A 14,211-nucleotide genomic window follows, 5' to 3' on the forward strand; every position below is an offset into this window, starting at 1 on the left:
AACAAATAGGTCATAAAGTGTCAATTGGTGATCTTTAAAGGTGCTTGTAGGTGGGTTTTGCTACCTTTGGTTGGGAGCCAGGGTAGCTGTTTCCCTTTGTTTCCAGTCTTTATGCTAAGCTAAGCTAATTGTCTGCTGGCTGGAGCTTCATATTTGCTGTGAGTGGAATCAATCTTCTCATCTCATCGCATTTTTTTTCCAAAATGTCAAACTACTTTATAAATAATAATAAAGGACACGTTTTGGGTTGTCAGTTTGCAAGCAAGCCCCATTATCTTTCATATTTGGTAATAATAATAATACATTATTTTATAATAATCCTTATGAAAGAGCTAAAAAGTGGAAGCAAGTGCCATGCTGAAGGACAAACACAAGCAAATAGGATTTTTCATGATTTTGCAGGCCCAAAGTTATTCTCATGAATGGCTTTTAAGTGATCTATAAAGCAAGTAGTAAAAGTGTTCAAATGCCTTTTCATGAAGATAATGCTCTTCATCCTCTTTTAATAAGCCAAGCTGGCTAAAAGCGCCTCCAGCAGCGGGGCAGTAGTAACGTGTGTGAGTGTAAACATACTGTAAATGTGCTGTTGTGTCTACTGTAAGCTTCAGAATGCACATGTGATTTGTGGCATCCCACGTTCTTGGGGAGAAAAGGTGCTGCACAGCATTTAGAAAAAAGGCAATTAGGTCATAGAATATGCACACATCTTGCATGCTCTCTGGTCTCCCGCAATTTGGGCAAAAAAAAAAGTAAAGGTCAGCCACGTTAGTCAGATTGCGCTCGACAAATTCTAAAAAGGCTCGCTGGTCACGCCGAATGTATTCTCTGCAACATAATTAGCCCCCTCAATTCCCTGTCGTGCCAGGCTACCGGGTGTCTCAAAAGCCCCACCCCTTCCCCCAAAATGCCTTTCACCTCTGCTTGCTCTGCGGTGATGCCCCCCTCCTCTCTTTCCCTTCCTCTCCCCTCTCACCGCTCTATCACACATTGTTGCTACCCTAAACTTGCTGCAGATGCGGCCGGCTGATGCATAAATTAGTCATCAACATTAGCATTAGCCGGCGCGTGGCACCCGGTGCCAACTGCTCTCCGAACGGCCATAAAAGGTCATGTTTTGATGACTGAATGCCACACAGGCACCTTGGCTCCCCGGAGGAGGGTTCCCCAGGTGCACGTGAAAGGTTAAAAATTACCTACCCGCCACCGCCTGTCTCTGGCGAAGGAAATAATTAGGGGGTTTTTAGGGATCGGCAGAATGCCTCGCTGTCAGATGACAGAGCGTTACCTAATGGTCGTATCTGGGGAAGAGTCAACCGGCCTGTCATTCTCTTGACAGGACAAATGAGCATAATGGTGGCAGGGAAATGGGCGCCTGTTCCCCCTTTTTTTTCCAGCCAGGGAGGTGGGGAGGTGGGGAGGAGGAGGGGGGTAAAATGGCAGCGCCTGAGCAGAATAACACAAGGACGTTAACCTTTTACATAAATCTGTTAACACGTGTATGAGTGCTGTTTAAAAGTGGGGCTTGATGCTCTCCTCCTCCAAGGTGGGCTGAGCCTGTTGGAGTTTTTTCCTGCTACTTCCTGCTTGAATTTGTTATCATATATTTTCATTTTATTGCTGTATCAAACATCCGTCGTGGAAAACTGTGCCAGTAACAGAAAGAGTGAAGATTTGTTCCATTTAAAGGTCCGGTGTGTAGGATTTAGGCATCTAGCGGTGTGGTTGCGGTTTGCAACTCCCTCGCTTCACCCTCCTATTCCAAGCACAAAGGAGAAACCTACTGGGCAGGAACACTCCCCTATCTGCAGCCAGTGTTTGGTTTGTCCGTTCTGGGCTACTGTAGAAACATGGCAGACTTCATGGAAGGCGACCCACGGCTTATTCCAAGGTAAAGAAAACATAACAACTCTTATTTTCAGGTGATTATACACTAATGAAATATGAATATTTTATTCAATTTCAGCCAATAGATCCTCCTAAATGTTACACACTGGACCTTTAACACAAACAATAATAAAAATGTACAATACAATATTTTCAAAGTATATCTACATACAGTAAATACTTTTTAGAGTTAGTAATAATTACAGTGATAATGCCTAATTTACTTTCTAAACCACTTGTAATTTTCCTCAAGAAGGTTAAACTATGTTTTTTTTTAAACACTTCCTGTAGATCCTTCACATTAAAAGCCTTACAGTAAAGACAAAGGATTATGGCTTTTAGCTTGAAGCCGTTTTAGGAAGTCGAAGAATTGAGGAAGATTGAAATTGTTGGCAGAAGGAGCTGGTGTGAGAGAGAGGAGGATTAATTAGTCTGCAGTCCACACTCCGGAGCAGAAGGTGGCGGTAGTGCACCCCAAATGTTGGTTACCACTTCCAGTTCAAAATGAAGAGAAGAAGAAGGTGGACATTTTTCACAGCTACTGTTTTTGTGGATTTCTTTCAGTGAAGTCCCGTGGGTGCTTTAGGCAGTTCTGGCTGAACCACAAACACAGTGAAGGTGTGTAACACACGTCCATTCACCATTTCTGTTCAAACAGCTCCCTAAGCCCAAAGTTAAAAACAAACCCAGAGATGTGCTTCAAAGGTGGAGTGAGGAAACCAGCAGCACCTGTGAGCTCACCTGCACACACACTCACACACACTCACACACTGGTGTCTATCAGTAGGTGGTGGAGGCTGTGAGGCAGGCTGAGAAGAGATAAAACCAATAAAGCATAAATAAATAACAAGCATAAATAAATAACAATTTTTGTCTAAAAAATGCCTCGAACAGAGGAAGGAGAAGTTTAATGAGGTGTTTATGGTTCCCCTGCTGTTTGCAAACCTTTAAAGTAACAACTCATGTTCATAAAAACAAGGTGGTCCTTTTACCTCTGTCTGTCACATACACACTGTACCAGTATCAGTGTGATGTACACTCACTCATATACACACAGTTTTAACTGAACTGATGAGTTGGATGAAGTTTAAGCTGATGCCACATCAGCTTTCTTGCTTTTTATTTCAGGTAGTAATTAGAAAAATAATTGCTGTGTACAAGATTAACTCTGCAGTGAAATGTTGTTAGCTGTTGACTCAGAGATGCAGGTTAAATTCCCCAGACTACTGCGTGAACCCTGCCAGGGTTCAGGTCTTAAATCCCCAAGAGGGATTCCAGAGTTAGAAGGTTAATTTCTAAGGTTATTGGTTCAAAAAGCAAGCAATACCAGAGTTTCTTCCAAGCAGGGGTGGATCTAGAGGGGAGGTCATGGGGGGTCAAATGCTGTCACACTTACATCACATTCATTTAATGTAATTCAACATGTTGGAGACTCATAGACGGACTGACTCAAAAGGCTTAAGTTGAATGGAAAAAGACACGTGCTTTAAAAAAGATCTGAAGATTTGTAAATCAAACAATGTATTGATTTCCAATGCCGCCGTCAGTAATATCCACTGCTTTACTGAAGTGCCACAATAATGTAATGTTTTTTATCTCAATTTGGGTCTTTTTTAAAGAAATATTGATATATGTGATTGTTCACTCCTTAAAGTCCCCATACCACCCTCTGACCACCCCATGAATCTTCCTCTAGATCCAGCCCTGCTACCATGGGGCTATTTGTACTAAAATACAGTACTTTGGTGTATTTCTGTAGTTTTTTAACAATCCAACAGTCTGATTTCTTTTTAATGTTTCCACAGAGCCAGAGATCAGAGATCACTGCAGCAGCTGCAGGTGCATCGCGTCCACTCGCACCAGATATCCGTGCTCCCTGTCGCTGTGCGGCTCCCCGAGGTTCAGCTGACACCCAGATGCTGTTACGGTAAGAGGGCTCGTTTTGGATGTTTACTCGACTCTTTGCTCTACAACTTTTCTTCCTCCTTGTCTCCCTTCCTGCCACTGCTTAGTTGTTTAATGTACAGGTATTGTTTGTTTGAAGGGTTTCGAGCTCCTGCACCAGCACTTCCTAATCAAGTTTTATAAAGGAGACAGATGAGGAACATTTAGCTGTACAGTTCTGTATTACTGTACAACAATATAACCACCATTAAAGGAATACCATAATGCTAGCCATGATTAAGATAATGTAACATTGCATTTAAAAACAAATTCCTTCCACTAATTTCTTGCACCTTTTAACTGGTAAAGTGTTAGATCATTCATAAAATGAGCCGCTCACCTTACTTCAATGCAAACTTCCAAACCTGCAGTACTCTGGAACAACCAGCAGGGTATTCACTTTCATCTGGCCTAGGTGTGTTAATATAAGATGATTTCCATGTTAAATCAAGGTTAATTGAAATTAATTTCCACCATAAGAACATGTTCAGGTGGATCTCGGATTAGACTCAGCTGCGTTTGTCTCGTCTCCTGCCTGCTGCCTTCAGTCTCATCTAAACTCATGTCAGCTCTTCACACCTCTGATCAGCCTCAGAGGTTTCACTGAGGCTCTGAGGTGCAGTTTAACTCTCTGCTGCAGTGCAGTTTAATTCTTCCTGTGCCACATCCTGCATGCTAACAGAGGGGTTATTAACATAACAAACTTAAATGCCCTATATAAATAATATGTTCACAGAAATGCAAACCGGCTCAGCTGACACTGTTTAGGCAGCGCCTCCAACATCTGTTTATGAGCACTTTGCCTAATGATATCATCCGATATCATTAACTGTGGCAGTGTGCGCCGCAGCAGCAGGTGCAGCTGTTTATGCCCCCCCAACACCTCCCCGACACACACATATACACACGCACATACACTTGAAGAGAAAAGACTTTCACAGTCTCCTCCAGCACCAGCACCAACCTCCCTCCCTTCCACCCCACGAATCGCCAAACCGCTCATTAGGACAATTTTCCTCAACAAAAAAAGCGGCCCCTATGATTTCAATCTGTATATCACCTGTAATTGTAGTTTTTAGCGAGAGCCTGATTCCATACATTTAGCGGGAGTAAACTGCGACTGCGGGCGCGAGCACTGAAAGCACGCCTCTCGCTGCGGCCGCCAGCTGCAGAGGCTGTTTTTAGATGGCAGCCGCTTTCCGTGGGGAGGCTCTCATAGGATTCCATGAGTGTGTTTTCTGTGGGAGGTGGAGGCGGCGCTTGGCGGGCCTCTGCTTTGTTTCCTGACTTGGTTTGCTCTGTTTAGATGCTGGAAATTATAGAAAATTATTGAAATTATTATTTCTGGCAGCAACAATAGAGGCTGCTTCCTTCCTCTTCCTGACCTGGAGGCCACGTTCAGGGTCTTCACAGGTTCTCCGGAGCCGGATTTGATCGTACGCTGCTGTAATTAGTCAGATGGTCGATTTGAATGTTGTGCGACACAGTGATGTCTTTTGCATTAGCACTGTACCCGAGGCGGTTACAGTATTTATAGATCCAAAACAAACAATGCATATGGCAAAATGTTATCTGGCTCCATCTTTGGTTTTATTTCAGGGACGGAAACAAAATAGGAACTGTCAGCTCTCTGTTGTCAGTGGCTGTATTCAAACCGGTTACAGTATTAAAAGACTGTAGCAGTGACCATGTCGGGAGTCATATTCAGTCTAATCTGGGCTGGGAGGGTCCAGTTTTCCTGCCACTGGTCTCGGGTGTGTGTGTCAATACGCCTTAATACCTGACAGGATCCAAGTGGACTTCCTATCAGCTCTGATCAGGTGGTACATCTTAATCATGGCGGGAGAGTATTTGCTCGTTAATGGCTGCTTGTTAATGGTGGAGCCTCATGCTGCTGTTAGAGTGTTGGTGCTCACTCGCTGTTTGGGTCTGTTTGGATCGGCTGCATTTGGTCTAATTATCCTTAAACGAATGCCTGGTTGGTTCGGGTATGATTTCCATGGGCCAGTTCCCGGTTCAGGTATCGCATGTAGTGAGCCTTCTTAATGATTTTCATACTGTGTGCCAATGAATGGAAATCAATGGCTGCCATAAATGTAGGAAAGGTATAATCAAAAATCAGAGATTCTACAGCATGTGTCATTAAATGCTATTGCTCTACATTCATTATGGACATGAACCCATCTACCTAAAGTCTAATAATACCTATTTATACTTTAGGCTGTATATTGATGTTGAGGAGAAATGTGAACGGGATGAGTCACTGACAGGTAACACGAAGTGAGGCCTTAGATGATGCTTATGCTCCTTACATTGATATTTATCTCAATTTGAGGTGTTGAAGGGGGTTAAGGGGTGTATGTTTAGATCGTGGGATGAAATAATCTAGAGAAATCGCTGTTTCTTCTTAATTTTTTAAGCGAGATTCTGCACTTGTTGCTTTTATTTTATTGAACGCTGTGACTTCAGTGTGTTAGGAGCCAAATGTTTCAAAGAATCCTGCTATGGCCCTTTTTAATAAATTACAAGCAAATATAGTTATTTATCAATTTAATTATCGCTGATATAACTTTCAGTCACTCTTTGATACTAGTTACAAACTCTAAATACCACCATACCGACTTGTATGTTTCTTCTGCAAATCTGAAATTCCTCGCTTTGACACTTCTACCCAAAGACGAGCACGTTGGCACCCAGAGGAGGAGTTTTATTTGCAGGCAAAGACCCCGACACTGAACCCGCTCTGAGCACTGAGGGCCAGCAGGGAATACACACCGACCACACACACACACACACACACACACACACACACAAAATGATGTAGTTCACAAGCTCATATCTACACTTGTTAACGCTGTAGTAGCCGTTTACACGTACACACCAAAGCACACATTCGACGGATCAGATCTATCCAACGTGAGAAAACACACATGTGCACAACAAACACACCACCCTTCTCCTCCTCCTCCTCCTCCTCCTTCTCCTTCCAGCTGTTCTCTAAATGTTGATTACACAAGACACCGGGGGGAGCCTCCTCCTCAATCCGGTAGCCGGGCGATTTCCCTCACAAGGAGGCTGAGTGGCTGACCCGAGGTGCTCAGTGACCCGGGGTTGGGGGTCCAGAGAGGGCCGTGGCCCCGGGGCCTCTTGGCTGGGCTCTTCTACCCCCTCTCCCTTCCTTTCCTCAGCTGTACGAGCAGCACATATCAGGATGGGAGACAAGGGCAGAGACTGCAGCGGCCCGGGGACAACTGGCCGAGGAGGAGAACTCACAAAAAAAAAAGATAAAACTCCTCCACTGTCGAGATGCTCGGGTAACTTTGTGTCAAGTGAAACGGAGACAGGGAGTTAAAGTGAGAAGATTTTTATCCGATGTGAACATTTTCAAGCGTTGGAGGCAAGTACACGAGGCAACATGTTTATCTGATCAGTCTGAATCAGAAAGTGGAGACGCAGTTTTTGGCATTAACTTATCTGCAGCCTCATCATCAACGTCTTTTGGCGACTCACTGGCTGCAACAACTATTCTTAGATGAACTTCAAAATCTTTTTATTTGGAGAGTCAAATTCAGATGACGTGTATGTTCTACAGTCTAATATCAGTACCTGAGTGTGTGAGCGGATTCAGAGCAATCTGACAAAACTATCACTATCAGGGACATGCACAGACAGACAGACCCCGTCCCAGATTTTAGGTGTCACCGATCACAATGTACTGCAATTATGTAAAATATGGTAATTTAATTAACCAAAAAACTATTTTGTAAATTACTGCACACTGTAAGTTAACACATTATTGTAGATGTAGTTTCTTGATGTTGCTTAACATTTAACGTTTAAGTACTGCAAGAAAGCACAATAATCTGAAAATATTTCCATCACGAACATCCTACTTAACAAAAAACAACTAATGTCTTCTTACCTTTCTGACCTTACAAAATACAAAAAAATAATGATCTTTTGACCAGCATCCTGTCGTGGGCCGGAGGGAGGGGGATGGAGGGCCGGAAATGGACCCTGGGCCGGCAGTTTGAGATCCCAGATGTAAAGAAATATTGAGCAACGTGATGCAAATGTGTCAAATGTATAGCAATTATTGGCTTCTACTTATTTATGCCACTACAGCAAAAAAACTGTTTCTTTTCCTCCAGAGGGGCAGCTCAGCCAAAGAGGGCAAATGCTCAGACAACTTTAGCCCAGCCTTTTTCACTGCAGTCCACTATTTAGCATTTTGCTCTTATACCAAGACCTAACCAACATCTGCCATTACACTGGGAATCCGCTGATACATTTTCCTGTCAGTTTCATCATTTAACGTTATTAGAGAGTGTGCTTCATGTAAAGCATGGCTATCACATATTCATCCACTTAGTTGGAATGAAGAAACATTGGAAATTCATGAAAAATTACAGACAGATTATTATTGTAAGTCACTACAAAGGGAAAAACGTTTTTTATATTCTGATCTGATCTGAGAAGGTACGTAAGATTGCCGTCATGACTTAAGTTCAAGTGCTTATTCAAACATGATACCGACATGTTAAATTGTAGTCAGATTATTGTAAAGAGGTGCATGTCTGAAGGGGGTTTAAGATGAGTATCTAGCACACAATCCAGGGGTCCTGACCCCCACTAGGGGTTGCCAAAGCTTCATGGGGGTTTGGTTTTAAGGGTTAACTTTTTTAATATGTATACAGTAGTGTATCTAGTTATTTCTAAATCTATAATTGTAAAAAATAAAAATAAAAAAGAACACATAATACAGAGAGAATGATATACAAAGTTCCTAAATTGTCTCTGATGTGAATAATCAGCTCAAAATTCATCCAAATCGTTTGTTTGACACAAACTTCCTGCAGTTATTGCGTTCATTATTCGGGTTAAGTGTTCAGTTCATCTGTTGTTCTGTACTGTTATTGTTATGCATTAAATATAAGATCTGACAAGTACACGTCAAAGGGAAGCACTGGGTAACACTTATGTATTTGTTTGTATTCAGCACCACCATAGGCGAGGTCAGGGACCACTTGCTTTTTTAATAACTGAGTCAGCTGATGACCTCTGACTCAGTGACATGTTTTTTGGATATTTCATATAATGTTCAATATAGATACAACTAATAAACTGCACAATGAATAGTAAACACAATAACTGCAGGAAGTTTGTGTCAAACGAAAGATTTGGATGAATTTTGAGCAGAGATGGCTTTTTCTGATATTTTTCTGAACTTTTTTATACAATATATTTTTATTAAACATCATTGAATAGGCTTTTTATGTGACAAATGTAATGTTTTCTTCTCCCTGACACTTGCCATTGTGCGATTAGCTCTTTGTTATAATGCAGGATGAGGCTGTTGATCAGAGAGGGAAGGCTCTGTCAGTACCTCAAACCTTTTTCTGAGTAATTTATTTTTTGGTTTGTTTTTTTTTAATATGTTTTTCTGTTTTTCTGAGTAATTATTTTCCTGAGTTATCGAGATACTTCGAACTCCCGCGAGAACCTCCAACCTGCAACTGACTCCCTGACTACAACGTCCTCAGAGTCGACAAACTAATGATAATACCATCTATATGACTTAAAGACAGGACTATCTCCCAGTGTCTTAAACCCAGATCAAAGTAAAACTTGATTGAACTAAACAAGCCGGTTATGTTTGTTTCCTTTAAATCGAGCTCTCAATTACAGAAACGTATTGCATTGCATTTTTTTTCTGTTTTTCTGAGTTTAGAGAGCTTTTGAAACAATAGATGCATTAATTCCTTTATTGAGAGACAAACATGACCGGCTTGTTTAGTTCAATCAAGTTTTACTCTGATCTGGGTTTAAGACACTGGGAGATAGTCCTGTCTTTAAGTCATATAGATGGTATTATCATTAGTTTGTCCACTATACGCAGACACCTGAGGACTTGATAGCTGAAGATGGGGCATGTATGTGTGGGCAGGAGTCACTTGCAGGTTGGAGGTTCTCGAGGGAGTTGGAAGTATCTCGATAATTCAGAAAAAAAATTACTCAGAAAAATTATTCAAAAAAAGTGAATAAAGAAATGAATGCGTCTTTTGTTTCAAATGCTCTCTAAACTAAACAAAACGGAAAAAAAATATTCAGAAAAACAAACCAAAAAATAAAATTCCAAGTGAATGCAATACGTTTCTGTAATAATGTGTGTATTTAAGTGTGTAAGTTGTCTTTGGCGACCTACAGTGGGACCCCCGACCCCCAGGTTGGGAACCAACAGGTGAGTCCTCCCCTGTCTGCCATTGTTGTTGTTGTCGTTCAGGTAGAGCCAACAGTGTGTTTGTGGATTTTACTGCGGACTTCTTTTATCCATTAGAACCAGTAGCAGTTCAGGATCGATACTGGATCGATACCGACTGTCCGTGACCCGACTTCAAACGTCGTAGCTGTAAGTTTTTCCCTGTTTATGTTGTTGTTTGTTTGTTTTACTGTTTGTTAGTAAACTTGGTGTTGGCGTGTGGCGCACACGATGATATTGAGGGGCAGTAAATATAAACTGCGTGGGTGTGAGTGTAAATCCACTTCATAAATGTGTCCTGAAGGTAACGATATAGCTACGTGTGAAATGAGAAACGGTCAAACTTTAGGACTTTTATTATAATTCGCTTTTAAACGTCGTGTGACTGTGATTAGCACCGAGCAGCTACGTTATTAGCTGATTGCTAAAAACAAACAGCTGTGCAGGAGCTCGGGCTGATGTGGGGGGGGGGAGTGTGTCTGCAGCAGTGACCTGTATGGCAAGAATAATGTGGTTTTATTGGAACATTAAAGCAATAAAACTTACTTAATCGATCATATGGGACAGAGGAATGCATCTTTGAGCTGTGATACTCACTCCTGAGTTTTAAAGACTTCCTCCGCTCTGTGTGTGAAGACACTGTGGGCTGTGTGTAGATTCCTCTGAATCTGCATCATTGTTTTTTTTTTTTTTTTTTCGAAGCTGATTTTAAGCACATTGTTGTGGTGAAACTGAACTGAGCGATATTGGTAAAGAAAGAGACTATAAACAGCTGTTACTGATAGAAAACAATGCAAAACATCACATACCACAGCAAACAGTTAAAAAAAACAAAACCTACTTTAGGCACTCTTTATGAAAATGCTCTGCGTGTTAGACCATTTTATTCCAGAATTAAACAACATGACATTTACGTCTTTCCAGATTATCATCTCGTCAAATTAGGTGATAAAGAAGCTTTCAGTTCCTACCGAACTCTTTCATCCGCAGTCTGTGAGATGTACGAAGGTAAACGAGTGTAGGACAGACGTCGGATGTTGTCAAACAGGCAGGAGAAGACAAATTCTGATGTTCTGTTGAGGCGTTGTGGGGCAGTATTGCTTGTCTTCCTCTGTGACACACAGCATAGGATAACACAACAAATTGTTGTTCTTGACTTTCCCTTTCATTCTCGACGCCCCACATCTGTCAGATCGGGTCATTATTGGCCTGGTATATATTTTCCGTATTGTTCTATTGTCTTTTTCTTTTTTAATCCAAATGATTCGTATAATAAATGTTAATAGTGTTTATATGTTTGGTTATTGGTTGATATTTTGCTATCAGGCTGTAATTTACAATGCGGTTCTACACTGACAAGTAACTAAATACATATACTCAAGTTCTTCGACAGTTTTGGAGTAGTTGTACTTAACTTGTAATTTCCGTTTCATGCTGCTTTCTCACCGGTTGCTAAATTATATCACGACCCCTCAGATTTGTCTTGGGACTCTTTAGAGGGGGTCCGACCCCTAAGTTGGGAACCATGGGACTATCTACCTGGAGTGTAGGATCTTCTTCCACTACTGCCTGATACCCACGCTGGGTTTAACTGTTAGTGGGGTCCTTGGAACACATATGTTGGCTTTTGTGGCCAATTATTGTGATTTTGGTGCATTTTTTGGTGCCTTGATTAACCTCGAACATATACTGTCACCTCTGTAATGCTGATCTGGCAACATCGGCTCCAAATGATCTCAAAACAGGGCACATTTAGGAAACTACACAACTGCTCGAAGGCCATTTATTTATTTATTCAAACCCATCTAGAATAAAAAGTCAAACAGCATTTTGCACTTAATTTTTGTGTGGAACAAGTGAAAAAAAACAAACTGTTCAACTTGTTTTGAGTAGACAGAATTTACATATACATTCATTCAGCATTCAGTTCCCTGCATCAGCTGTCTCTTAGCCTGAACTTCCTGCTGGTTAATGTATGCTCACTGTGCGTTTGCACGACCTGTCTGAAGTGATTTCTGACGGCCTTGTTTAATTAGCCGTATGTGTGTACTTTTATACATATTCATCGGCCGCAGATTTCAGCCCGATTGATGTTGTAATTGATTCAGACGGTTTTATAATTCCTGCAAAAGCAGACCAAGAATTTCAATGACTTTGCAATTTGGGGAACATGAGACGAGGGGGGATGGTTGGGAGGGCGGGTGGGGGGGGTAAGGAGATCTGAGGGTGCCGCGTCTACACCTGAGGAAACGTCGACACACCTCGGCCAGTGTGATTTCTATCATTTTAAAGAGGAAGAGACAGCGAGAGGGCAATGTCAGCTGCTTTGTTGTTCCTCTTTCACAAGTAAATTACACATTTAGGATTTATTAAGACAAGAAACAATTTTCAAATAGTGAATCCGTGGCAGCCTCCGTGGAGATGTGCTCATTACTCTGTAGCCCCAGGCCATGTTCACCGCCTCGAATGCATCCTTTTTTTTCCTTCTTTTCCTCTTCCCCTCTGTCTGTATTTTGCCGCGCTGCGTTGCCATGCCTGATGCCGTAATGTCACAGCGTTTTCCTTTTTTTCAAAGCCGCGACGATGATTTGGGCTCCCAGCAGGTGCCGCCCCGATGTCTGTTCAATTATTAAAGTGAGGGCCACATGGATGCATTACAGCCGCCGCACCCATTAGATAAAAAGACGACGGCGCTTGACATGCAGCATATTTCCTCTCTGCTTCACAGAGACGCTGCCGCTGCAGCCCTTTCTTGTTGCTTCTTTTTGTTTTATTCATCACCGTTCTTATGTTTTTTTCTTCCTTTTGGTACGCATGGAAATATTAAAGAGCCATTTGTTCCCTTTCAGTGTTGTGGGCACAAGAGCTATCGTGATCTTTTTGATTCCCTCTCGTCAAACTGAGGTCACGTCTGCTCCTTGTAGCTCCCTTTACTCTTTTCAACTTCCCAGCAGCCCCCCCGTCGCCCCAATCTAACCATGAAAACGGCCGTCGTGTTGATAAATAAATCATATGGTGGACACAAAGTTAAATGTCGACACAATCGCTTCCCACAGCTGCCATCCTCCTCTTTTTGCTCTTCCTCAAGCGCTCAGATGTTCACACTTTGACGCTGTAATGACCAATCAACGCTTGAACAAAGTCCATGGGAGTTGATGGCATCGGATCCTTTTGTGGCGGCATCATCTCGACACTAAAAAATGTAACCTATGAATTCTTTATCTGTTATTTCTTCTTCTTTCCTTATTTCAAAAATCCTCTTAAACTTTACTTTTTTTTTTTTTTGCAAATACTGGTTGGCAGCAGAAAATGAAATGCAGGGTCAGATCCACATGAGATCTGTGTTTTTTAAGCGGAGGGGTTTAAGTGGAAACCTGTGAGCGTGGAGGCGGCGTGCTTTTAGAGGAAGGTCGACAGACTGCAGTGAACAGATCCTGTGTGCAGGGCATGATGTTGAAATGCAGATGAGGAAAGCTTCAGCAGTCTCTGTTGTGTCTGTGTTTTCGGATGACATGATGTTGCCACATGTAATGTAAGTGTGTGCGTTCTATCCTTGCAAAGTGATGGGGTCATAAATGAACAAAAACACAACTGGTGCTGGAGTTAGTTTGTGCAACATAAATGAAGACATGAGGATTCAGATCTGCTCTCTAACTAAGGCAACATTGAGTAAATGGCAGTGAGTCCAGGTTGAGGTCACAACCACTTCACTGCAGTGAAACGCTGCAGGCCATCTGGACCAAATCCATCTATTAACAGCGTATTAACCTTTACAAATGCAGACTTGATGGACTGTTGTAAAAACTCTGACTTATTAGCGTTTTCGGAGATGATGTACGAACTCTTTCTGTTGGCCTGTAAGAAAATGAGACACTTTTGAGTGATGATTAGCTTCATGGTTGGAAGCAAACTTACAGGAATAGTTCGACCTTTGGGAAATACGCTTATTCACGTTGCTAAGAGTCGGATTAGGAGATTGATACCACAGTCTGTGCAGGCTGCAGCCAGTTAGCTTAGCATAAAGACAGGAACTAATTAGCATGTTATATCTATATCAAAAACCAAAGTGTAAAACACTGGCCATTTTTAAGCTGAGCTTATTTTTGCCCGTTGCAGTTAGCTAC

The 14,211-nt window shown here is 41.9% G+C and overlaps 1 long non-coding RNA gene across 2 annotated transcripts in view; it reads left to right on the top strand.

Annotated features, from left to right (window-relative positions):
* The first annotated feature begins 2,101 nt into the window (after positions 1-2,101).
* LOC127378925 (uncharacterized) overlaps positions 2,102-14,211 on the top strand; it is a 64,556-nt gene continuing 52,446 nt past the window's right edge. The window contains exons 1-2 of one of the 2 annotated variants that reach the window (XR_007888218.1): positions 2,102-2,502; positions 3,690-3,811. This is a non-coding gene — a long non-coding RNA (uncharacterized LOC127378925). Of the gene's footprint in view, positions 2,503-3,689; positions 3,812-10,080; positions 10,238-14,211 lie in introns of those variants that run through there. The other variant, XR_007888217.1, reaches the window with a different exon arrangement.

Source organism: Dicentrarchus labrax, unplaced genomic scaffold, assembly GCF_905237075.1.
Source record: "Dicentrarchus labrax unplaced genomic scaffold, dlabrax2021, whole genome shotgun sequence".
NCBI lineage: Eukaryota > Metazoa > Chordata > Actinopteri > Moronidae > Dicentrarchus > Dicentrarchus labrax.